Source organism: Lissotriton vulgaris, chromosome 1_1 (assembly GCF_964263255.1).
Source record: "Lissotriton vulgaris chromosome 1_1, aLisVul1.2, whole genome shotgun sequence".
NCBI classification, from domain to species: Eukaryota; Metazoa; Chordata; class Amphibia; order Caudata; family Salamandridae; genus Lissotriton; species Lissotriton vulgaris.
In genome coordinates, this window is record NC_141685.1 from 2,114,168,888 (window position 1) to 2,114,196,052 (window position 27,165).

Consider the following 27,165-nt stretch of genomic DNA (forward strand, 5'->3'; position numbering starts at 1 on the left):
TCCCCAGTGCTGGCACACAATGTGCCTAGCGCAAACACAGGCACCCTTGTACCATGGTGCAAGGGTGACTGCGTTGTAACCACAACTTGTTTTGTGCAGGAAGGACCAGCTTTATGCACATAAACAGTCCTCTGAGGCATTTTCCTCTTTATAAGTGTGCTACAGGGTGCAGGACACATAAAGAGAAAAAACAAGGCGAAATAAACATATTTCTCCTCATTACACATCCCCTGGGGATGCGTAGCAGTTTTGACAGATTCCCAGGTCTACCAGTAATGGTAAATTGGGGAAAGAGCCGAAATCCATAGGTGTTGCGAGGGAACACTCAAGCACCACCCATGGACCACCTCCCTGGGGCAATTCCTGTGTTGCGTTACTCCAGAATTATCAAGCCACTCAAGGTCATGAAAGGTGGCCTTGCATGGTGTGCTCATTTGCACTTAAGGGTTGCGCCTCTTTTGCAGCCCATTTTGTTACACAAAAGGGACACAACCCTATGATAAATATGCCCTTTGGTTCACATCCAGTCTGCTACCATGGTTATGCAGTTGGTGAAGTTGGTTCTAGTGGTGGGTGTCATGTTCATCAGGGAGAGAATAAGATGGGGGTCGCATATCAGTTTCTTGGTCTCTGATGTGAAGGGTGGCATGCTGACTTTTTGGGTTCTCCCTGTGCGGAAGGTACAGATCGATTTGAGAGCAAATTCTTGTATGCCAATCTTGCAGAGTTTTCTTATGAGGGCGTTATGGGAGTTTAAGAGGCGCAGTGAGGTCGAGCAGGATGAGGACTGCTGTTTCTCCTTGGTGGAGGATGGTTCTAATGTGGTCAGTGGCCATGATGAGTGCTGTTTTGGTGCTGTGGTTCTTTCTGAATCCTCGTTCAGATTTGTCTAGAAGATGGTGAAATTCGAGGTGGTTTGTGAGTTGCTTGTTTATGGCCCTCTCAACCACTTTGGCTGAATAGAGGCGCAGGAAGATGGGTCTGGCCGGTTGAGGAGGTCGTTGATTTCTGAAATTTTTCATTCATTTGTGAAAATAGCAGACATGATGGAGGCGTTGATGATGTGGGTCAGGTTGGTGGTGATTGGTGATGTCCCAGTTTATAGAAGGAGTGGGGGCATGGGTCAGTTGGGGTCCCTGAGTGGATAGTCTGCATGATTACCACTGTGTTATTTTTGGTAAGGGTTGTTCATCCGTTCAGTTGGCTGTCTTTGTTGGTGATGTGTTGGCTAGCAATGAGTTTTCTGGGGCTGTATTGGTGTGCAAAGTTTCTGTAGATGTTTGTGATTTTACTGCTGAAGATGTAGAATAGGTTGTTGCAGAGTTGTTGGGAGGCAGTGATGTTGTTTGACAGTGGCTGAGGGGGGTGAAATACTTAACAATCGAGATCTCCTTGCAGCTGTTGGAGCTTCCTTTGATGCGGTCCACTAATGCCTTTTAGGGCTCGCGGAGCGAAGAGACCTTTTGTAGGGGTTTAAAAATGGACCTTGAAATTCCACATAGCTCATGCGTGTGCATTTCCTAGGTCCATTTTGATTGGACTTTGCGTGCGTGCTGTTTTTTAACAGAACAAGCAATAGGCCATAGGCGGTCGCGTAGCTCCGCCTATGGCCTGTTGGTGTCTGTTACGTGCACCAAAGCCCATATGTCTTCAATTATCGCGGCCAGACACTGGCGCGATAATTGAAGACAAATGCCTCGCAGTGGCGCGCTCACACCATTCTGGTTTTTTTTTTGGGGGGATCGATTTCACGGCGAAGCAAGTAAATAAAAATGACGTACACCAAACTCTCTCTTGCATACAGCTTCTCACATACACATTCCAGAAACAATACACGCACACATAAATGTCTATCACACACACTCACCAGTCTTTCACGTACCCACAACCCAAACGCTCTCGGTACCACTGCCCTGCACCAGCCCCAGGTCCCAGAGAGGCCCCCATTGGCTGGATCTGTTTACAGGTGCTTCACAGAAGGGCCCATAGCACCCCGAAACCTAATAAAAAGCAGCCAATAACACCTGCCTGGCGCACTTTGTTTCCAAACTTTTGACTACAGCATGTGTCTGGATGGCAGAATCGCACTGCTAAGAACTTTGAGGCGAAGCTCTGGGGCCTGATGTGCTGTGGCACTTTTACAAAAATACAAATTGATCTTTTTATTATTTGCACTGCGCGCTGATTGCTATCGCGCTGTGCATATTTTAATTATTTGCTTGCGCTGAGTGCTAGCGCGTGTTCACCGTTTGCCCGAGTGCTGCTCCCTGAACCATCGCGCTGATTTTAAGCGCTAGCTCCGCTGATTGCTGAGTGTTCTCACAATTTTGGACAGGCTGTGTCTTTTGCCTCCCTGACCCTTTATTTCCTACTGGTACCTTTTCCGTTTCTGCACCTGAGGCGGAAAGTCGGGTGCATCCTTTTACACGATTCCTTTATTCTTTGTTTCCAGTATTCCCCGCTTGTGTTGGGTGACAACAGCACCATGGGGGGGACCTGTCTTTTCTATCATTCTCATTTTAGTTCGGCATACAAGGTGCCGCCAGGTACTGTGGGATAGGAGCAGTGGCCATCTTGGGAGGAGTTTTTCACGGCGGTCGGCGGACCAGCAGTGCGGCTCTCCTTCCACTCCCCCATGCGCGACCATAAGTTTAGAGGCGTTTCCCTCCATGCAGCGGACGCGCTGTGCGGACGCGCCTATCCCGCGCCAAATTAGCGCCTAAGGTAAGCCTGTCTGCGCCCGTCCGCGTCCCAGATGCGGACGGGAGCTCTTTTCCTTTGGCTGTTTTTTCCATCTTCTTGCCACCATGTGCTCTTACACTTCTGCTGAGCTCTGTTCTTTTCGGGGCAAGGGGGCGACTTGCCGCTGTGTTTTTCCGGGTAGTCGAGTTTTGAAAAAGGGCTGCCCTGGCTGCGGCTGGCGTTTGGTCGGCTCCCATGTTGCACCCCCGCAACTCTGCCAACTTACAATCCTTGCTTTCTGCTCAATACCAGATCTCTCAGTAGGCATTCATTGGATATTTACAATCTGCTGACGGAGTTTAAGCCGCTTTGCCTTTTTTTAACTGAGACCTGGTTGGGGGAAAGCTCGGGCCCTGATTTAGCGACTGCCATTCCCACTGACTATGTGATCGTCAGGAAGGATAGGGCCATTGGCAGAGGTGGTGGGGTCGCTCTGGTAGTCGACAAACGCTTTTCCTGCGCCATTCTTTCCACTGATAATATCTCGGGATGCTAGTCCCTGGGTTTTACCCTCTCTCTGTCTCCCCAGCAAGCTTGTGTGGGGCTTTTAATATATAGGCCTCCGGGACCCTTAGGCCTCTTTTTTGAGGAACTGCAGGCTGTTCTTTCGGTATTGTGTCTAAAATCAGAACACTGTATACTGCTGGGAGATTTTAACTTACACATGGATGTAGTGAGTGATACTGATGTTGTCAAGTTGTGGGACATTACAGCTCCTTTAGGGCTGGTGCCCTATGTCGCTGCTCCCACGCACAACAAAGGGCACACTCTCGATCAAGTTTTTTCTACAGTTCTGATCAGCACGTCCCCCCGGTTCCTGTCCTATGGTCTGACCATTATTTAATAAATTTATTATCCCCCCAGTCGCCACTACCTCTTTAAGACCGCTGGAAGGCTCTAGAGGGATTGCGCGGGCATTTCATCGGGTGTCCTCTGAAATGTTGGTATCAGCACTCTCCTCACACCCCTGTCAACTGTCTGGTAGTTTAGAGGAGGATTTGGATTTGCTACATAGGTGGCTCATTGACAGATTTGAGGAGCTAGCCCCCATGGTAATATCCAGTAAAACCAGCAGGCCCGCTTCCGCCCCGTGGTTCACCCCCTATCTTGGTGAGCTGCGTAGAGAGTGTAAAAAAGCCGAAATGGCCTGGCGTCGCCTGTATGATCCCAGTGACAAACATAAATATAGAGAATTAACTAGGCTCTATCACCGCCATATTATGGCTGGAAAAAAAGCCTATTTTGACAAGAGAATAGAGGATGCGGTGAATAGGAGTAAAGAAATATTCCGTATTGTAAAAGATTTTATTTCCCCCACCTCGATTTTGCCAGCTCACTCCCATACTGAAGACTGGGTTTGTCAACTTGTCCTCTTTTTTGCCACAAAAATTAAAGCTATTCAAGACACTTTTACCTCCCCGAGTTTAGTATTTGTACCTGAGATTAGGCTTTCTCGGTGTCCCTCTTTGATTGTAGAAGGGCCCTCTCTCTCTGAGTTTCCACCTCTGTCTCTTCCTGCCTCACTTGACCTTTTCATCCAGCTTAAGTCTGGCTCTCCGCAGGATCCTTGTCCCGCAAAATGTCCTGGAAGAGGAGCCCCTGCCATAAACTCCTTGCTCAACCCGGTGCTCAATATGTCCTTAAGCACGGGAGCGGTGCCCCAGGCCTGGAAACATGCCTTGATCCTGCCGCTTATCAAGAAGCCCTATTTGGACCCTTTGGTCCATGCTAACTATAGCCCGATCTCCCTTCTCCCAGCCTTGGCTAAGGTGGTGGAGAAGCATGTATACATCTCCCTATCTAACTTCATTGAGAGTAATGATATTCTACACGACACTCAGTCTCGTTTTCGTGCCAATATGAGTACGGAGACCGCTCTTCTTGAAGTTACGGATGCCATCAGGGAAGTATTAGACACTGGAGAAAAGGCCATATTAGTTATGCTGGATTTGTCGGCGGCCTTCGACACCGTTCCCCACGACGGTCTCCTTTTAAGACTCTGGGAGATCGGATTACGCGGAACGCTGTTGAAGTGGTTTGAGTCATTCCTGGCCGGCCGCCGGCAAACAGTCTGGGCACCACCTTTCTTCACCGATATGCCGCCATTGGAGGTGGGGGTGCCTCAGGGCTCTATTTTAAGCCCCACCCTTTTCAAGATCTATATGGCCCCTCTGGCGGCAGTGGAGGAGTCGTTTGGTGCCCAGATCGTATCCTACGCTGATGACACCCAGCTCCTTTTCACCTGCTCAAAGGGCTCTGACTTTGACAGTATGCAGATCAGAAGCTGTTTGGGGGCTGTCTTTGACTGGTTTAAACAGCACAGTCTGAAATGCAATTCCGATAAATCGGAGCTGCTTTTCTTTGGCTGCTCTCCTGATCCTAGATGGAAGGCCTGGTGGCCTCCGGGCATGTATCCTCCGGCAGACGCCTCCTCCAAAGCAAAGAACCTTGGGTTTCAGATTGATGATGGCCTTTCTTTTGGGCCTCAGATTCGGGAACTCACAGGGAAATGCTTTGGCATTTTGAAAATGTTAAGGAAATTCCTCCCAATCTTGTCTTTTGAGCATAGAAAGATTACTGTGCAGGCCCTGCTAGGCTCACGCTTGGACTATGCGAATGTGCTCTACCTGGGAGTTCCAAAATTTCTTCTGGCGCGCCTTCAGGTGGTACAGAACTCTGCCGCAAGGGCCATTTATGGCCTTCAGTGAAGAGTGAGTGCATCGGAGTTGCTCAAAAAGCTCCACTGGCTTCCTGTCTCAAGACGGATTACTTTTAAAGCACTGACTCTTGCCTTTAAGGCGCTACACCATGAAGGGGCCAGATATATTAGGAGGCGCCTTACTTTTTACGTATATTCTAGAACCTTGAGATCAGCCTCTTTGGCTATGGCTTCTGTTCCTTCCATCAGGTGGGCTAGAATTGGAGGACGATCTTTCCGATTCCTTGCGCCTCGGTGTTGGAATTCTTTGCCCGTCTCCCTCAGTAAAATCAGCAACTTACTGGTCTTTAGGAAGGAGCTGAAGACATGGCTTTTTACCCATTAACTTTCCTGTTGGCCCTGCATCTGCCCCGGTCTCTTCTTGCTCGGGTTTTTGGCAAAGCGCCGGGACACTCCTAGGAGTAGCCGTGCACTATAAAAGACTCGTTTTAACATAACATAACAAAGTAATGGAGCTGTTCACACATATAATACACTTGGGGATCAGTAAAATCTGGTCTGATGCAGGACCATTCACCAATCACAGCGAATAACGCAAAACAGGTTTCTGATATTTTTGTTGCATCAGTAACAACGGAGGAGCAGGCCTGCTGTGACGTTTCACTTTGGAAAAGAAGAAAACAAAATCTGTCTCTTGGATTTCTCTTTTCATGAGTTGTGTAAGTAACATGTTGCTGCCTTTCACTTGCACTGCGCCGAATGTCCTGCTGAATACGGCGTCATCCACGCACAAACCGAAGCTCTGCGACTATATGGTGAAGTCCTGTCTCCTTGCACCTTTCGTGTCCGGCTGCAAACGTGCAAACCCCACGGATTCGCGCTGCGGAAATGGAGAAAAACCCAGCGGCGCTGCATTTCATCACACTTTGCTGACTACATTCTTGTCTACAGCTCACAATCCTGACTGGTTTCTAGACGCTACAGTCATGATTTAGGTAAATTAGAGCCCAATAGAAATGTCAGGCACAGAATGACGACCCTGCAGCGCACATCACACCAGTGATGGATGAAGGGTTCAATGACGGAAGAATGCTTTGCTGAATCCCAGATTAAAAGCCACAACTCCTATTTACTGAGTTTAATCTAGTTCAACGTATCCCTTCCTGTGATGCCCCCGCCTTGTATGGCTAATGTAGGCAATTTCCTCAAAATTCCACATGTGCTGTGAGAGACGGCCGCTCCTCTTCACGCTGCCTCCCCGGCCCCACTGCGGTATCGTTCTGCTGTGCTCTCTTTGACCAATTTATTTGCTCATTTGCTCTCTCAGCTGCTTGCTGCTTTGCTGCTTTGTGCTGCGCCCGATTTGTCCACTCATTTAATTATATAGCGCTCCTTACTTCAGCAGAGCAGAATAGCGCTAGTCCATATCGGACTAATTTACATATTAGCACAGCGCGCTGCAACGCTGAGCTTCACCTGAAGTGCCTCGCTATTACGATTGTGTCTCCCTGTGCCCTCATAGTAACTTTTAGCGTTGGATTGCAATTGTGTGCCCCGACTGCCATCTTGTTTACTACCTTGTTGTTGTTAGTCTCCCCCCTCCCCGGATATCCACCCCGCCTCCCAGCTGCTCCGCCCTCGCCCCTCCCCCCAACTCCTTTATATGACTGATGTACTTCCGCGCAGCGTTCACGCGCAGCGACCGCGCCCAATCCGCGCCGAAGGTGCGCCAAAGGTAAGCCCGTCTACGCCCGTCCGCGCCTGGACCGCGCCCAGCGCCATAGCCCCTGGTCCTCGTAATGCCCACCCCTCCCGCATTACTTACGATGCCACCACCCTCCTAGCCCTTAACCCTGGCCGCTCCCCCATCTGCGTCCAAGCCGCTCCTGGACACACCCATGGACCCTTTTCCTGCTACTACTGCAAGTTCAATGGCACCAAGAACAACTCCTCATCTACGAACACACACCAGATATCCGATCCCAACCACCTACAATGCGTTCTGCTCAACACCCGCTCGGTCCACAGACACGCCATTGACCTCTGCAATCTACTCGACACCAACTCTCCGGACGTCGCCTTCCTAACAGAAACATTGATGAATGCCTCTTCAGCCCCAGACATCACCATTGCCATCCCGGAAGGCTATAAGATCATTCGCAAGGACCGTACCGGCCACACAGGAGGAGGCATCGCTATCGTCCATAAGAATTCCATCCGCATCTCAACCAGATCAGACGTCAATCTCGCCAACTCTGAACACCTTCACTTCCACTCAGAGGCACCCTCCTTTACAGGCCACCAGGACCCCGCGCACAATTTAGTGAAGACATCACGGACTTCATCACTCCACACGCGCTCCCCTCCGAGGACTACATCCTTTTGGGAGACCTCAACTTTCACCTTGAAAAGAACAACGACCGCAACACCACCACCCTTTTGGACAACCTCGCAAACCTCGGACTTAAACAACTTGTCACTACCCCCACCCACATCGCAGGTCACACACTCGACCCTATCTTCACCTCCAGCAAGCACGTTTCCTTCAGCCACACCACAGCTCTCCTTTGGACTGACCACAGCTGCGTTCACTTCACCTACAACAAGCCCACATCCAACAACCACCCTCAACCCACTCTGCAAAGAAACTGGAACAAAATCACCATCAACCAGATCTCCTCATCGCTTCTTCAAAAGCCCCCCGCCCACTCCTCAAACCCAGACCAAGCAGCCACCAACCTCACCCAATGGTTATCCAACAGCGCCGACAAAATCAAACTAGGCAGCAAGAAAGCCTCCTGGTTCAACGATGATCTTAAGAAATCCAAGAAACTCTGTCGCTCCCTTGAGAAGGCCTGGAAAAAAGACCCAACCACCAGCACCAAGGACGCCTTCAAAAACGCCACCCGCATACACCACCAACTAATCCGAAATGCCAAGAAAGCAGCCCTCAAGGACCGTCTAGATAACAACGCCCACAACAGCAAGGAATTATTCAACATCGTCAAGGAATTTACCAACCCCTCAGCCAACTCCAACGACATCACCCCCTCTCAAGCCCTCTGCGACTCCCTAGCCTCATTCTTCCACAACAAAATTGCAGACATCCACAACAGCTTCGACAACCAACCCGAAGACCAACCCACCCAATCCCCTGCAGGACCCCCAGCCCCCCTGAACATCCTCAATGACTGGAAGCCAATCTCCACTGAGGACACCATCCGTCTGATGAACTCTATCCACTCAGGATCCCCCACAGACCCTTGCCCTCACCACATCTTTAACAAAGCAGACTCCATTATTGCACCGCACCTCCGAGACGTCATCAACTGCTCCCTCAACTCCGCAACCTTCCCGGAAAGCTGGAAACATGCCGAACTCAGCGCCCTCCTGAAGAAACCCACAGCTGACCCCACCGAACTCAAAAACTATCGCCCTATCTCACTCCTTCCATTCCCGGCAAAAGTCATCGAGAAAGCTGTCAACAACCAGCTCGCCGCATTCCTCGAAACCAACAAATCCCTCGACTCCTCACAGTCCGGCTTCCGAGCCAAGCACAGCACCGAAACCGCCCTCATCGCAGCTACAGACGGCATTCGAACTCTACTGGACAATGGAGACACAGTCGCCCTCATCCTCCTCGACCTCTCCGCAGCCTTCGACACAGTCTGCCATAGCACCCTTCTACAGCGCCTCAAAAACATCGGAATCCAAGGAAAAGCACTGGAATGGATCACCTCGTTCCTCTCCGGAAGAACCCAGAGAGTCCGCCTTCCACCATTCAAGTCAGAGGCCACTGAAGTCATCTGCGGCGTACCTCAAGGGTCCTCACTCAGTCCCACCCTCTTCAACGTTTACATGAGTCCCCTCGCGGCCATCGCACGCCAACATAACCTCAACATCATCTCCTACGCCGACGACACTCAACTGATCCTATCACTTACCAGAGACCCTAACACGGCCAAAACCAACCTACACGAAGGAATGAAAGAAGCAGCTGAATGGATGAAGCAAAGCCGTCTGAAACTGAACTCAGACAAAACAGAAGTCCTCATCTTAGGTACCTCCCCCTCCGCCTGGGACGACTCTTGGTGGCCAGAGGCCCTTGGAAAAGCACCCATCCCGACGGACCACGCACGGAACCTGGGCGTCATCCTGGATTCCTCACTCTCGATGAACAGACAAGTCAACACCGTTTCTTCATCTTGCTTCAACATTCTTCGCATGCTCAAAAAAACATTTCGCTGGATCCCTACCGAAACTAGAAAAACAGTCACCCACGCTCTGGTCACGAGCCGACTGGACTACGGAAACACCCTCTACGCCGGCACCACCGCAAAACTCCAGAAAAAACTACAACGCATCCAGAACGCCTCAGCCAGGCTCATATTAGACATCTCGCGTAAAGAACACATCTCTGATCACCTGAAAAACCTCCACTGGCTCCCCGTCAATAAGAGGATCACTTTCCGGCTCCTAACCCACGCACACAAAGCACTCTACGAAATCGGACCCGAATGCCTCAACACACGACTATCCTTCTACACCCCCTCCCGCCAGCTACGATCCTCCAACCAAGCCCTTGCCACTGTACCTCGCATCAACAAAACCACCATGGGAGGTAGATCCTTCTCCTACCTAGCAGCTAAAACTTGGAACTCACTTCCCACTCACCTTCGCCTTACTCAGAACCACCTAGCATTCAGAAAGCAACTCAAAACGTGGATATTCGACAAGTAACTCCCCACCCTTCCACAAGCGCCTTGAGACCCTCTGGGTATGTAGCGCGCTATATAAATCTTTTGACTTTTTTGACTTGACTACCCCGAGGCCTTCCGGTGTAGCCAGAAGCTTGCACTAAAGCGAGTCCCCTCGTGTGACACAACACTGCTCTGGACTTGGCGCAGTGACATAGTGCCAACTAAGCCTTGCACAGAAATGGGGCAATGGAATGTGTTTGGCATTGCGCATTTTTTTGCCCTTCGCTAATGCAGCGCTGCCGATTTTCATGCAGCTCTGGGTGCACGCTAGTGACCCTTGAACGAGGTTGCTGGAATCGTTCGACATAACGGGCTGTTTAGACCTCAAGTGGGCAAAGAAGGCCCGAGCTCTCCGGGCACTGACACGAAAATGGCATCCCACAGCGCCTTCCCACCGAGCTTTACACACCCGGCTGTGAGCTGTGCACGAGTTTCACCATTGAGGCTACCCTTTTACACCCCTGCAGTGCAACCCAAGAGCGCACAATACAGATGGCAGGCAGTGCCTGACCCCCTAACACAGTGGCATGTCCTGCCCAAGGCACTGTTGCAGAATCTCCCAAACCCTTATAAGGCTCTGTAGGTAACCCCGCCCTCTTTAGATAAGGCGCAATTGTAAAAATATTTACGTGAAAAAGCAAGCAGGCTGTGGTTTGCTTAACCGACTGCTAGATTGGAACCTCCCATATCCCTTGAAGATGAATGGTTATTTCTATTGTTTGGTAACTACCATGAGGGACAGGCGTAGAGGGCACTCGAGATAGAAAGTTCCATGCAGGGAAGAGTCCTTGGCGAGAGTGCAGAGCTGTGTAATAGACACCGCTTAATATGTCTTCACCAAGTCCGGACGGGAGAGAGGCCGAAGTCCAGAGCATTACAAGTCTCGCTGTGATGATGCATTTGTACTTTTTCGGGACACCCCAAAAAAAGTTTCATCAGCAGAACAAAACTAGATTAAGTGGGCAGAAAAAACATATTATGGTCCCTGTAATGCAATGACCCTCAACGCCACCGCCGACTCAGTTTCATGTAATACTAAGCAATAGCAAGTGACAGAATGTGTTTGCCTGACCCTGATATGACCGCTAATTACAACTCTCAACTTGTTAGTGCCTGTGCTAGCTGCACCTTTAAACGTAGAAGTTTACAGTCCAATATAGTAGGGATGGAGGAAGGACTAAGCTCGCCTTATTCTGTTCTTTAGACAGAAATACGCGACCTGGAGGGTGAGCTGAGCTTGGGTTATGAGATAGCGGCTCAGCGCACATCTTTTAAACAAGACGTCAGCGGTTGTTTTATTTAGTTGTTTTGCCGTGAAATGGATCCAAAAAAAAAGCAGCTCGTGAGTGGTGCGCGCACGCGCGCCACTGCGAGCATATGTCTTCAATTATCGCACCCGTGTCTGAGCACAATAATTGAAGACATAAGGGCTTTGGTGCACGTAACAGACACCAATAGGCCATAGGTGGAGCTACGCGACTGCCTATGGCCTATATGTGCGTGTCTGTCTCTGTGTGTGCGTCTCTCTTTTTGTATACACCTCTGTCTCTTTGTGTGCGTTTCTGTGTTGTAACCACAACTTGTTTTGTGCAGGAAGGACCAGCTTTATGCACATAAACAGTCCTCTGAGGCATTTTCCTCTTTATAAGTGTGCTACAGGGTGCAGGACACATAAAGAGAAAAAACAAGGCGAAATAAACATATTTCTCCTCATTACACATCCCCTGGGGATGCGTAGCAGTTTTGACAGATTCCCAGGTCTACCAGTAATGGTAAATTGGGGAAAGAGCCGAAATCCATAGGTGTTGCGAGGGAACACTCAAGCACCACCCATGGACCACCTCCCTGGGGCAATTCCTGTGTTGCGTTACTCCAGAATTATCAAGCCACTCAAGGTCATGAAAGGTGGCCTTGCATGGTGTGCTCATTTACACTTAAGGGTTGCGCCTCTTTTGCAGCCCATTTTGTTACACAAAAGGGACACAACCCTATGATAAATATGCCCTTTGGTTCACATCCAGTCTGCTACCATGGTTATGCAGTTGGTGAAGTTGGTTCTAGTGGTGGGTGTCATGTTCATCAGGGAGAGAATAAGATGGGGGTCGCATATCAGTTTCTTGGTCTCTGATGTGAAGGGTGGCATGCTAACTTTTTGGGTTCTCCCTGTGCGGAAGGTACAGATCGATTTGAGAGCAAATTCTTGTATGCCAATCTTGCAGAGTTTTCTTATGAGGGCGTTATGGGAGTTTAAGAGGCGCAGTGAGGTCGAGCAGGATGAGGACTGCTGTTTCTCCTTGGTGGAGGATGATTCTAATGTGGTCAGTGGCCATGATGAGTGCTGTTTTGGTGCTGTGGTTCTTTCTGAATCCTCGTTCAGATTTGTCTAGAAGATGGTGAAATTCGAGGTGGTTTGTGAGTTGCTTGTTTATGGCCCTCTCAACCACTTTGGCTGAATAGAGGCGCAGGAAGATGGGTCTGGCCGGTTGAGGAGGTCGTTGATTTCTGAAATGTTTCATTCATTTGTGAAAATAGCAGACATGATGGAGGCGTTGATGATGTGGGTCAGGTTGGTGGTGATTGGTGATGTCCCAGTTTATAGAAGGAGTGGGGGCATGGGTCAGTTGGGGTCCCTGAGTGGATAGTCTGCATGATTACCACTGTGTTATTTTTGGTAAGGGTTGTTCATCCGTTCAGTTGGCTGTCTTTGTTGGTGATGTGTTGGCTAGCAATGAGTTTTCTGGGGCTGTATTGGTGTGCAAAGTTTCTGTAGATGTTTGTGATTTTACTGCTGAAGATGTAGAATAGGTTGTTGCAGAGTTGTTGGGAGGCAGTGATGTTGTTTGACAGTGGCTGAGGGGGGTGAAATACTTAACAATCGAGATCTCCTTGCAGCTGTTGGAGCTTCCTTTGATGCGGTCCACTAATGCCTTTTAGGGCTTGCGGAGCGAAGAGACCTTTTGTAGGGGTTTAAAAATGGACCTTGAAATTCCACATAGCTCATGCGTGTGCATTTCCTAGGTCCATTTTGATTGGACTTTGCGTGCGTGCTGTTTTTTAACAGAACACGCAATGTCGCGTAGCTCCGCCTATGGCCTATTGGTGTCTGTTACGTGCACCAAAGCCCATATGTCTTCAATTATCGCGGCCAGACACTGGCGCGATAATTGAAGACAAATGCCTCGCAGTGGCGCGCGCACACCATTCTGGTTTTTTTTTTGGGGGGGATCGATTTCACGGCGAAGCAAGTAAATAAAAATGACGTACACCAAACTCTCTCTTGCATACAGCTTCTCACATACACATTCCAGAAACAATACACGCACACATAAATGTCTATCACACACACTCACCAGTCTTTCACGTACCCACAACCCAAACGCTCTCAGTACCACTGCCCTGCACCAGCCCCAGGTCCCAGAGAGGCCCCCATTGGCTGGATCTGTTTACAGGTGCTTCACAGAAGGGCCCATAGCACCCCGAAACCTAATAAAAAGCAGCCAATAACACCTGCCTGGCGCACTTTGTTTCCAAACTTTTGACTACAGCATGTGTCTGGATGGCAGAATCGCACTGCTAAGAACTTTGAGGCGAAGCTCTGGGGCCTGATGTGCTGTGGCACTTTTACAAAAATACAAATTGATCTTTTTATTATTTGCACTGCGCGCTGATTGCTATCGCGCTGTGCATATTTTAATTATTTGCTTGCGCTGAGTGCTAGCGCGTGTTCACGGTTTGCCCGAGTGCTGCTCCCTGAACCATCGCGCTGATTTTAAGCGCTAGCTCCGCTGATTGCTGAGTGTTCTCACAATTTTGGACAGGCTGTGTCTTTTGCCTCCCTGACCGTTTATTTCCTACTGGTACCTTTTCCGTTTCTGCACCTGAGGCGGAAAGTCGGGTGCATCCTTTTACGCGATTCCTTTATTCTTTGTTTCCAGTATTCCCCGCTTGTGTTGGGTGACAACAGCACCATGGGGGGGACCTGTCTTTTCTATCATTCTCATTTTAGTTCGGCATACAAGGTGCCGCCAGGTACTGTGGGATAGGAGCAGTGGCCATCTTGGGAGGAGTTTTTCACGGCGGTCGGCGGACCAGCAGTGCGGCTCTCCTTCCACTCCCCCATGCGCGACCATAAGTTTAGAGGCGTTTCCCTCCACGCAGCGGACGCGCTGTGCGGACGCGCCTATCCCGCGCCAAATTAGCGCCTAAGGTAAGCCTGTCTGCGCCCGTCCGCGTCCCAGATGCGGACGGGAGCTCTTTTCCTTTGGCTGTTTTTTCCATCTTCTTGCCACCATGCGCTCTTACACTTCTGCTGAGCTCTGTTCTTTTCGGGGCAAGGGGGCGACTTGCTGCTGTGTTTTTCCGGGTAGTCGAGTTTTGAAAAAGGGCTGCCCTGGCTGCGGCTGGCGTTTGGTCGGCTCCCATGTTGCACCCCCCGCAACTCTGCCAACTTACAATCCTTGCTTTCTGCTCAATACCAGATCTCTCAGTAGGCATTCATTGGATATTTACAATCTGCTGACGGAGTTTAAGCCGCTTTGCCTTTTTTTAACTGAGACCTGGTTGGGGAAAGCTCGGGCCCTGATTTAGCGACTGCCATTCCCACTGACTATGTGATCGTCAGGAAGGATAGGGCCATTGGCAGAGGTGGTGGGGTCGCTCTGGTAGTCGACAAACGCTTTTCCTGCGCCATTCTTTCCACTGATAATATCTCGGGATGCTAGTCCCTGGGTTTTACCCTCTCTCTGTCTCCCCAGCAAGCTTGTGTGGGGCTTTTAATATATAGGCCTCCGGGACCCATAGGCCTCTTTTTTGAGGAACTGCAGGCTGTTCTTTCGGTATTGTGTCTAAAATCAGAACACTGTATACTGCTGGGAGATTTTAACTTACACATGGATGTAGTGAGTGATACTGATGTTGTCAAGTTGTGGGACATTACAGCTCCTTTAGGGCTGGTGCCCTATGTCGCTGCTCCCACGCACAACAAAGGGCACACTCTCGATCAAGTTTTTTCTACAGTTCTGATCAGCACGTCCCCCCGGTTCCTGTCCTATGGTCTGACCATTATTTAATAAATTTATTATCCCCCCAGTCGCCACTACCTCTTTAAGACCGCTGGAAGGCTCTAGAGGGATTGCGCGGGCATTTCATCGGGTGTCCTCTGAAATGTTGGTATCAGCACTCTCCTCACACCCCTGTCAACTGTCTGGTAGTTTAGAGGAGGATTTGGATTTGCTACATAGGTGGCTCATTGACAGATTTGAGGAGCTAGCCCCCATGGTAATATCCAGTAAAACCAGCAGGCCCGCTTCCGCCCCGTGGTTCACCCCCTATCTTGGTGAGCTGCGTAGAGAGTGTAAAAAAGCCGAAATGGCCTGGCGTCGCCTGTATGATCCCAGTGACAAACATAAATATAGAGAATTAACTAGGCTCTATCACCGCCATATTATGGCTGGAAAAAAAGCCTATTTTGACAAGAGAATAGAGGATGCGGTGAATAGGAGTAAAGAAATATTCCGTATTGTAAAAGATTTTATTTCCCCCACCTCGATTTTGCCAGCTCACTCCCATACTGAAGACTGGGTTTGTCAACTTGTCCTCTTTTTTGCCACAAAAATTAAAGCTATTCAAGACACTTTTACCTCCCCGAGTTTAGTATTTGTACCTGAGATTAGGCTTTCTCGGTGTCCCTCTTTGATTGTAGAAGGGCCCTCTCTCTCTGAGTTTCCACCTCTGTCTCTTCCTGCCTCACTTGACCTTTTCATCCAGCTTAAGTCTGGCTCTCCGCAGGATCCTTGTCCCGCAAAATGTCCTGGAAGAGGAGCCCCTGCCATAAACTCCTTGCTCAACCCGGTGCTCAATATGTCCTTAAGCACGGGAGCGGTGCCCCAGGCCTGGAAACATGCCTTGATCCTGCCGCTTATCAAGAAGCCCAATTTGGACCCTTTGGTCCATGCTAACTATAGCCCGATCTCCCTTCTCCCAGCCTTGGCTAAGGTGGTGGAGAAGCATGTATATATCTCCCTATCTAACTTCATTGAGAGTAATGATATTCTACACGACACTCAGTCTCGTTTTCGTGCCAATATGAGTACGGAGACCGCTCTTCTTGAAGTTACGGATGCCATCAGGGAAGTATTAGACACTGGAGAAAAGGCCATATTAGTTATGCTGGATTTGTCGGCGGCCTTCGACACCGTTCCCCACGACGGTCTCCTTTTAAGACTCTGGGAGATCGGATTACGCGGAACGCTGTTGAAGTGGTTTGAGTCATTCCTGGCCGGCCGCCGGCAAACAGTCTGGGCACCACCTTTCTTCACCGATATGCCGCCATTGGAGGTGGGGGTGCCTCAGGGCTCTATTTTAAGCCCCACCCTTTTCAAGATCTATATGGCCCCTCTGGCGGCAGTGGCGGAGTCGTTTGGTGCCCAGATCGTATCCTACGCTGATGACACCCAGCTCCTTTTCACCTGCTCAAAGGGCTCTGACTTTGACAGTATGCAGATCAGAAGCTGTTTGGGGGCTGTCTTTGACTGGTTTAAACAGCACAGTCTGAAATGCAATTCCGATAAATCGGAGCTGCTTTTCTTTGGCTGCTCTCCTGATCCTAGATGGAAGGCCTGGTGGCCTCCGGGCATGTATCCTCCGGCAGACGCCTCCTCCAAATCAAAGAACCTTGGGTTTCAGATTGATGATGGCCTTTCTTTTGGGCCTCAGATTCGGGAACTCACAGGGAAATGCTTTGGCATTTTGAAAATGTTAAGGAAATTCCTCCCAATCTTGTCTTTTGAGCATAGAAAGATTACTGTGCAGGCCCTGCTAGGCTCACGCTTGGACTATGCGAATGTGCTCTACCTGGGAGTTCCAAAATTTCTTCTGGCGCGCCTTCAGGTGGTACAGAACTCTGCCGCAAGGGCCATTTATGGCCTTCAGTGAAGAGTGAGTGCATCGGAGTTGCTCAAAAAGCTCCACTGGCTTCCTGTCTCAAGACGGATTACTTTTAAAGCACTGACTCTTGCCTTTAAGGCGCTACACCATGAAGGGGCCAGATATATTAGGAGGCGCCTTACTTTTTACGTATATTCTAGAACCTTGAGATCAGCCTCTTTGGCTATGGCTTCTGTTCCTTCCATCAGGTGGGCTAGAATTGGAGGACGATCTTTCCGATTCCTTGCGCCTCGGTGTTGGAATTCTTTGCCCGTCTCCCTCAGGAAAATCAGCAACTTACTGGTCTTTAGAAAGGAGCTGAAGACATGGCTTTTTACCCATTAACTTTCCTGTTGGCCCTGCATCTGCCCCGGTCTCTTCTTGCTCGGGTTTTTGGCAAAGCGCCGGGACACTCCTAGGAGTAGCCGTGCACTATAAAAGACTCGTTTTAACATAACATAACAAAGTAATGGAGCTGTTCACACATATAATACACTTGGGGATCAGTAAAATCTGGTCTGATGCAGGACCATTCACCAATCACAGCGAATAACGCAAAACAGGTTTCTGATATTTTTGTTGCATCAGTAACAACGGAGGAGCAGGCCTGCTGTGACGTTTCACTTTGGAAAAGAAGAAAACAAAATCTGTCTCTTGAATTTCTCTTTTCATGAGTTGTGTAAGTAACATGTTGCTGCCTTTCACTTGCACTGCGCCGAATGTCCTGCTGAATACGGCGTCATCCACGCACAAACCGAAGCTCTGCGACTATATGGTGAAGTCCTGTCTCCTTGCACCTTTCGTGTCCGGCTGCAAACGTGCAAACCCCACGGACTCGCGCTGCGGAAATGGAGAAAAACCCAGCGGCGCTGCATTTCATCACACTTTGCTGACTACATTCTTGTCTACAGCTCACAATCCTGAACTGGTTTCTAGACGCTACAGTCATGATTTAGGTAAATTAGAGCCCAATAGAAATGTCAGGCACAGAATGACGACCCTGCAGCGCACATCACACCAGTGATGGATGAAGGGTTCAATGACGGAAGAATGCTTTGCTGAATCCCAGATTAAAAGCCACAACTCCTATTTACTGAGTTTAATCTAGTTCAACGTATCCCTTCCTGTGATGCCCCCGCCTTGTATGGCTAATGTAGGCAATTTCCTCAAAATTCCACATGTGCTGTGAGAGACGGCCGCTCCTCTTCACGCTGCCTCCCCGGCCCCACTGCGGTATCGTTCTGCTGTGTTCTCTTTGACCAATTTATTTGCTCATTTGCTCTCTCAGCTGCTTGCTGCTTTGCTGCTTTGTGCTGCGCCCGATTTGTCCACTCATTTAATTATATAGCGCTCCTTACTTCAGCAGAGCAGAATAGCGCTAGTCCATATCGGACTAATTTACATATTAGCACAGCGCGCTGCAACGCTGAGCTTCACCTGAAGTGCCTCGCTATTACGATTGTGTCTCCCTGTGCCCTCATAGTAACTTTTAGCGTTGGATTGCAATTGTGTGCCCCGACTGCCATCTTGTTTACTACCTTGTTGTTGTTAGTCTTCCCCCTCCCCGGATATCCACCCCGCCTCCCAGCTGCTCCGCCCTCGCCCCTCCCCCCAACTCCTTTATATGACTGATGTACTTCCGCGCAGCGTTCACGCGCAGCGACCGCGCCCAATCCGCGCCGAAGGTGCGCCAAAGGTAAGCCCGTCTACGCCGGTCCGCGCCTGGACCGCGCCCAGCGCCATAGCCCCTGGTCCTCGTAATGCCCACCCCTCCCGCATTACTTACGATGCCACCACCCTCCTAGCCCTTAACCCTGGCCGCTCCCCCATCTGCGTCCAAGCCGCTCCTGGACACACCCATGGACCCTTTTCCTGCTACTACTGCAAGTTCAATGGCACCAAGAACAACTCCTCATCTACGAACACACACCAGATATCCGATCCCAACCACCTACAATGCGTTCTGCTCAACACCCGCTCGGTCCACAGACACGCCATTGACCTCTGGAATCTACCCGACACCAACTCTCCGGACGTCGCCTTCCTAACAGAAACATGGATGAATGCCTCTTCAGCCCCAGACATCACCATTGCCATCCCGGAAGGCTATAAGATCATTCGCAAGGACCGTACCGGCCACACAGGAGGAGGCATCGCTATCGTCCATAAGAATTCCATCCGCATCTCAACCAGATCAGACGTCAATCTCGCCAACTCTGAACACCTTCACTTCCACTCAGAGGCACCCTCCTTTACAGGCCACCAGGACCCCGCGCACAATTTAGTGAAGACATCACAGACTTCATCACTCCACACGCGCTCCCCTCCGAGGTCTACATCCTTTTGGGAGACCTCAACTTTCACCTTGAAAAGAACAACGACCGCAACACCACCACCCTTTTGGACAACCTCGCAAACCTCGGACTTAAACAACTTGTCACTACCCCCACCCACATCGCAGGTCACACACTCGACGCTATCTTCACCTCCAGCAAGCACGTTTCCTTCAGCCACACCACAGCTCTCCTTTGGACTGACCACAGCTGCGTTCACTTCACCTACAACAAGCCCACATCCAACAACCACCCTCAACCCACTCTGCAAAGAAACTGGAACAAAATCACCATCGACCAGATCTCCTCATCGCTTCTTCAAAAGCCCCCCGCCCACTCCTCAAACCCAGACCAAGCAGCCACCAACCTCACCCAATGGTTATCCAACAGCGCCGACATCCTAGCACCACTGAAAAAATGACAAATCAAACTAGGCAGCAAGAAAGCCTCCTGGTTCAACGATGATCTTAAGAAATCCAAGAAACTCTGTCGCTCCCTCGAGAAGGCCTGGAAAAAAGACCCAACCACCAGCACCAAGGACGCCTTCAAAAACGCCACCCGCATACACCACCAACTAATCCGAAATGCCAAGAAAGCAGCCCTCAAGGACCGTCTAGATAACAACGCCCACAACAGCAAGGAATTATTCAACATCGTCAAGGAATTTACCAACCCCTCAGCCAACTCCAACGACATCACCCCCTCTCAAGCCCTCTGCGACTCCCTAGCCTCATTCTTCCACAACAAAATTGCAGACATCCACAACAGCTTCGACAACCAACCCGAAGACCAACCCACCCAATCCCCTGCAGGACCCCCAGCCCCCCTGAACATCCTCAATGACTGGAAGCCAATCTCCACTGAGGACACCATCCGTCTGATGAACTCTATCCACTCAGGATCCCCCACAGACCCTTGCCCTCACCACATCTTTAACAAAGCAGACTCCATTATTGCACCGCACCTCCGAGACGTCATCAACTGCTCCCTCAACTCCGCAACCTTCCCGGAAAGCTGGAAACATGCCGAACTCAGCGCCCTCCTGAAGAAACCCACAGCTGACCCCACCGAACTCAAAAACTATCGCCCTATCTCACTCCTTCCATTCCCGGCCAAAGTCATCGAGAAAGCTGTCAACAACCAGCTCGCCGCATTCCTCGAAACCAACAAATCCCTCGACTCCTCACAGTCCGGCTTCCGAGCCAAGCACAGCACCGAAACCGCCCTCATCGCAGCTAGAGACGGCATTCGAACTCTACTGGACAATGGAGACACAGTCGCCCTCATCCTCCTCGACCTCTCCGCAGCCTTCGACACAGTCTGCAATAGCACCCTTCTACAGCGCCTCAAAAACATCGGAATCCAAGGAAAAGCACTGGAATGGATCACCTCGTTCCTCTCCGGAAGAACCCAGAGAGTCCGCCTTCCACCATTCAAGTCAGAGGCCACTGAAGTCATCTGCGGCGTACCTCAAGGGTCCTCACTCAGTCCCACCCTCTTCAACGTTTACATGAGTCCCCTCGCGGCCATCGCACGCCAACATAACCTCAACATCATCTCCTACGCCGACGACACTCAACTGATCCTATCACTTACCAGAGACCCTAACACGGCCAAAACCAACCTACACGAAGGAATGAAAGAAGCAGCTGAATGGATGAAGCAAAGCCGTCTGAAACTGAACTCAGACAAAACAGAAGTCCTCATCTTAGGTACCTCCCCCTCCGCCTGGGACGACTCTTGGTGGCCAGAGGCCCTTGGAAAAGCACCCATCCCGACGGACCACGCACGGAACCTGGGCGTCATCCTGGATTCCTCACTCTCGATGAACAGACAAGTCAACACCGTTTCTTCATCTTGCTTCAACATTCTTCGCATGCTCAAAAAAACATTTCGCTGGATCCCTACCGAAACTAGAAAAACAGTCACCTACGCTCTGGTCACGAGCCGACTGGACTACGGAAACACCCTCTACGCCGGCACCACCGCAAAACTCCAGAAAAAACTACAACGCATCCAGAACGCCTCAGCCAGGCTCATATTAGACATCCCGCGTAAAGAACACATCTCTGATCACCTGAAAAACCTCCACTGGCTCCCCGTCAATAAGAGGATAACTTTCCGGCTCCTAACCCACGCACACAAAGCACTCTACGAAATCGGACCCGAATGCCTCAACACACGACTATCCTTCTACACCCCCTCCCACCAGCTACGATCCTCCAACCAAGCCCTTGCCACTGTACCTCGCATCAACAAAACCACCATGGGAGGTAGATCCTTCTCCTACCTAGCAGCTAAAACTTGGAACTCACTTCCCACTCACCTTCGCCTTACTCAGAACCACCTAGCATTCAGAAAGCAACTCAAAACGTGGATATTCGACAAGTAACTCCCCACCCTTCTACAAGCGCCTTGAGACCCTCTGGGTATGTAGCGCGCTATATAAATCTTTTGACTTTTTTGACTTGACTACCCCGAGGCCTTCGGGTGTAGCCAGAAGCTTGCACTAAAGCGAGTCCCCTCGTGTGACATAACACTGCTCTGGACTTGGCGCAGTGACATAGTGCCAACTAAGCCTTGCACAGAAATGGGGCAATGGAATGTGTTTGGCATTGCGCATTTTTTTGCCCTTCGCTAATGCAGCGCTGCCGATTTTCATGCAGCTCTGGGTGCACGCTAGTGACCCTTGAACGAGGTTGCTGGAATCGTTCGACATAACGGGCTGTTTAGACCTCAAGTGGGCAAAGAAGGCCCGAGCTCTCCGGGCACTGACACGAAAATGGCATCCCACAGCGCCTTCCCACCGAGCTTTACACACCCGGCTGTGAGCTGTGCACGAGTTTCACCATTGAGGCTACCCTTTTACACCCCTGCAGTGCAACCCAAGAGCGCACAATACAGATGGCAGGCAGTGCCTGACCCCCTAACACAGTGGCATGTCCTGCCCAAGGCACTGTTGCAGAATCTCCCAAACCCTTATAAGGCTCTGTAGGTTACCCCGCCCTCTTTAGATAAGGCGCAATTGTAAAAATATTTACGTGAAAAAGCAAGCAGGCTGTGGTTTGCTTAACCGACTGCTAGATCGGAACCTCCCATCCCCCTTGAAGATGAATGGTTATTTCTATTGTTTGGTAACTACCATGAGGGACAGGCGTAGAGGGCACTCAAGATAGAAAGTTCCATGCAGGGAAGAGTCCTTGGCGAGAGTGCAGAGCTGTGTAATAGACACCGCTTAATATGTCTTCACCAAGTCCGGACGGGAGAGAGGCCGAAGTCCAGAGCATTACAAGTCTCGCTGTGATGATGCATTTGTACTTTTTCGGGACACCCCAAAAAAAGTTTCATCAGCAGAACAAAACTAGATTAAGTGGGCAGAAAAAACATATTATGGTCCCTGTAATGCAATGACCCTCAACGCCACCGCCGACTCAGTTTCATGTAATACTAAGCAATAGCAAGTGACAGAATGTGTTTGCCTGACCCTGATATGACCGCTAATTACAACTCTCAACTTGTTAGTGCCTGTGCTAGCTGCACCTTTAATCGTAGAAGTTTACAGTCCAATATAGTAGGGATGGAGGAAGGACTAAGCTCGCCTTATTCTGTTCTTTAGACAGAAATACGCGACCTGGAGGGCGAGCTGAGCTTGGGTTATGAGATAGCGGCTCAGCGCACATCTTTTAAACAAGACGTTAGCGGTTGTTTTATTTAGTTGTTTTGCCGTGAAATGGATCCAAAAAAAAAAGCAGCTCGTGAGTGGTGCGCGCACGCGCGCCACTGCGAGCATATGTCTTCAATTATCGCACCCGTGTCTGAGCACAATAATTGAAGACATAAGGGCTTTGGTGCACGTAACAGACACCAATAGGCCATAGGCGGAGCTACGCGACTGCCTATGGCCTATATGTGCGTGTCTGTCTCTGTGTGTGCGTCTCTCTTTTTGTATACACCTCTGTCTCTTTGTGTGCGTTTCTGTGTCTGTGTGCATGTCTCTGTCTTGTGTGCATATCTCTGTCTGCGTGTGTTTTTTGCAGCCGCGTTGCGTCCATTGGGGCATAGGGGCGTAGCCCCACCAGCCACCATGGACACACATCGCGGCCGCCGGCCGTATCTGTAAATAAAATACATTGCGCTGAATTGCGCAGGGGGGTGGCCTGCTGCAGCTTGAGTGACAGTCCACACACTCAGGCTGCAGCAGACCGTAGTGCGCAGTCCCGCTGGGGAACTTACAGTGCGCATGCTTGAGAAAGTTGACAACTTTCTCAAGCATGCGCACTGTAAGTTCCCCAGTGGGACCCAGGGATGCTTCACCGCGCTGTTTACCTGCCACAGCCCGGGTTTCCTAAGGGCGACAGGGCGAGCAGCAAATGTGCCCCCCTAGCCAATCCTGGCGCTGCATGCAGCGCCAGGATTGGCTGGTCCACCGGCGCAGCATCCCATTGGATGGCGCGCGTGGGGGTGGCCCGGCATTCGTCTCAGGAGCAGCAAGCCTTTGCAGTGGTTTGAGACTTTTAATCTAACTCGTCGCGGGGCCTACATATGGTGGCAGCTGCGGGCATTTATTTGTTGGTCCAGGAGGCGTGCCTGGGGCCTTCCAGACTTTTGCGGAGATGAGCGCGGCCCGCCGGAGCAGGAGGTCGCGGCGACTACTGCAATAACTGTGGGCCTTCGGCAGCGGCAGCGGGAGGGGTGCCTGGAGCCTTCCCGGCCTGATGGTGTAAGTGAGGCCCCCCTGAGTGTCGGGGGTGGTTGCGTCGGTGGTGGAGACGGCGGGCAAGCAGTGACTGGTACGGGAGGCGTGCCTGTGCCCTCCCAGCCTGGAGCAGAAGTGTAGCAATGCCCCTTGAACTGCGGGGACGGAGGCGATGCGGAAGCCTACGGCGGGAGGCAGAGACGAGCTGCGGAGGAGTGAGGTCCCCAGCGTTCCCGGTCAGCGGTGCCCGTCAGCGCCGGACGCGGTGAGTGGGCCGGCTTGTCTCCCGTCTTGGACCGCGGAGGTGGGATCGGCTCGGGGACTGGGCTGCGCCTTGCTAGCTGGGTCTGCTGGTGCGGGGCTGTGAGAGGCAGCGGCGAGGTGGCTGATGTGTTACAGGGTCTGCGGCCTGCGGGGACCTCCGGCAAACATCGTGTGCTGGGAGCTGCGAAGCTGCCTGGAAATTTGACTGGTCTGCTGGGGTCCGGACCTCCCTGTTGCTGGATACCGTGGTGCTGTGTGGCCCCTGGCCCGGGGGGTGCGTGATTTGGTTGTGGAGTCACCAGCGGCGGCCTATCGTTGTGTGTAGCTACACTAATTACAGAGGCCTCTGTCCCCTTCCTTCCCTGTTGCAGCTCCCCTGGCCTGTGGCTTATGTCAGCAAATATGGACGGTGCAAAGCACAATCAGGTGCAGTTGCTGTGGGAACTGTTACTTAACTGGCCATAAATGACCACACACAACTGGAAAAAAGCACCAAGGCATAGTGACTGGGAAGTGGGCTATACACAATTGTTCATCCTACGGTCTTGCCTGTGCTTGCGGACTGGGGAAACAACTATATCAGCACAGTGTAAGTGAGGGCAACTTTCAGAATATCATCACTCTTAATTAAACATTGGCGAATACACTCGAGATGACCGGCCAGACTGGGTAGCAAACCTAGCCCTGACAGAATAGTTTAACTAAAGCTACGCGAATACTTTAGTGGACACAAGCAGTGGCTCTGTGTTGAGTAATGTAGTCTTTTTAAACCATACTGCTCACGGTTCACAGGATATAAGCAATAACCGTGATACTGGTCCCCCCAGGGATCTGTAGTGGTGCTTAAAGTTTCAGTAAAAAACACTCTTGATTTCTGAATAATAAGTATAAAAGTGTTAAGGTAGCCATGTTGTTCTAATTACATTTCATATGCTTTACTTAATCTTGCATCCATATGAGGGTTTGCTTTTTCCAGGAAGGTACTTTTTTTCCAGGCAGCATATCACTCTTGTGCATAATTTGAATTGATCCGCATCCAGGTATATGTAGCAGGGCACAACTGGGTTGTAGCTGAAGGCAGTGTGAGTGTCTTAGTGGGATAGTATGGTGTTCATTGGGGGATGTGGCACTACGCCAGAGCTGCCGTATTTCGTTCTGGGGAACCAGGTTCAGCCTTCATGAACAGTCCACCAGACCACTCTCCTGGATTCCTGGAGTGCCTCTGACTTTGTTCTGTTTCTTTACTTTTTGTGACTGTTGGTCCTGCGGGAAAACATTTTCAATTTATGTTGTCTTGTTTACTGGGAGCATTGCTTTTATTTTCCTTTAGTGTAATAGGCTGGCTGGCGAAGTGCACTTCCCATAGTGTGCAGTCACTTCAATTTGCCGTTAGGTGACTACCTGGCTTGATGGTGGTTTTCTATTTGATTTCATGTAACTCCTTGTCTTGATGAGTGCATTGGTTTTAGTTTGTTTGAGGTAACTGCTTCACATGCTGGTTTCATCACACAGCTGACACCCACTCTGAGAAAGCCAGAGCTGCCCTGTTAATGGTATCCACACCAGTGCGCTTAGGTTCCTTACTGCTCCTTCACTTGAAGTGGGTTACCACCTACCCGTTACTTTTTGTATCCTGCTCGTACCAATCAAATCCAGACTCAGACCAGTCCCCACAGTTGCTCCGGATTAAGGGACATTGTCATGTCATCTCAGGCGCCATGTAAAGACTCCCAGTGAGCTGAGGACTCTTTTGGCTCAAGAACCAACTAGCTGGAGACCCTTGTGGTTGTTTAAAGATTTAAGATCAGCCTGTAACTCAGTCTTGAGCTGGGGGGGTGACCTCGATTACAAAGTGGCTGTGCCAGATGTCCCATTATGACCCCTTTTGCCTGTCTCCCCTTCAGACGCAGAGGGCATAAAACTGGGGGGTGCTCAACCCTGCCAAAAAACTGAGGGGTGACCCTAAGAGCACAGCTGCCATCCAATCAGGGGTGGGATGCTTTGGTGTGCTGGTCTGGTTTTCTAGGTGCATTGGCTCAAGTTTTTCCCATGTAATTGATTGGGTGTCTTGGTAAGTTGCTCTTATGTGAATGTCTGACTTATGACTGCGCATTCCTTTCAGTGTGCACTTGTTTCAGTTTACTTTTTGAGTCACTGTCTAGTTTGCTGGATGTGTTGCTTTCATTTTTCTTTCATTAAACTGTTTGACTTGCTTGGTACTTTTATGTTGGTGCCTGCATGCTGAAGTGTACTCTTCTTCAGTTTAAATGTATGTGACTGGTGTGGTAGTGGTAGTGTGGCTCACTGGTTAGAGGCGGCAGACCCGAGAGCAGAGGACGGCCCGGACCAGGGTTCGATTCCCGACGCGGCAGGTTTCTGGACCAGGGTCAGCGGACTCGATAATTCTCTCGCCTCGGTGCCCACTCTGATTAGCGATCACACTCGGCAACTCTGGGCACTAGCTTGCCTCATCTTCACTAACGGCCCCACCAGACCGCCGGGGATGCCTGGTCTCACCCTGGAGATACCCATTAAGGGACCATCTCTCAGGGAAGCCAGGAAGGGTTTCGCAGCGGTCGAAGCGCGGAGGTACCCCTTCGGGAGTGATTCCAGCGCTATATAAGCACACAATTAATTTAATTAACTGGCCTGTTGACTAGCACCCTGCTTTCAAAGTGAAGGTTCACAGGTTCACACTTGCTTTAGTTTACTTTTGTATGGCTGACTGCATGCACTGTTTTGCTGGATGCATTGCTTTAAGTTACTACTTGATGCATTGCTTTCAGT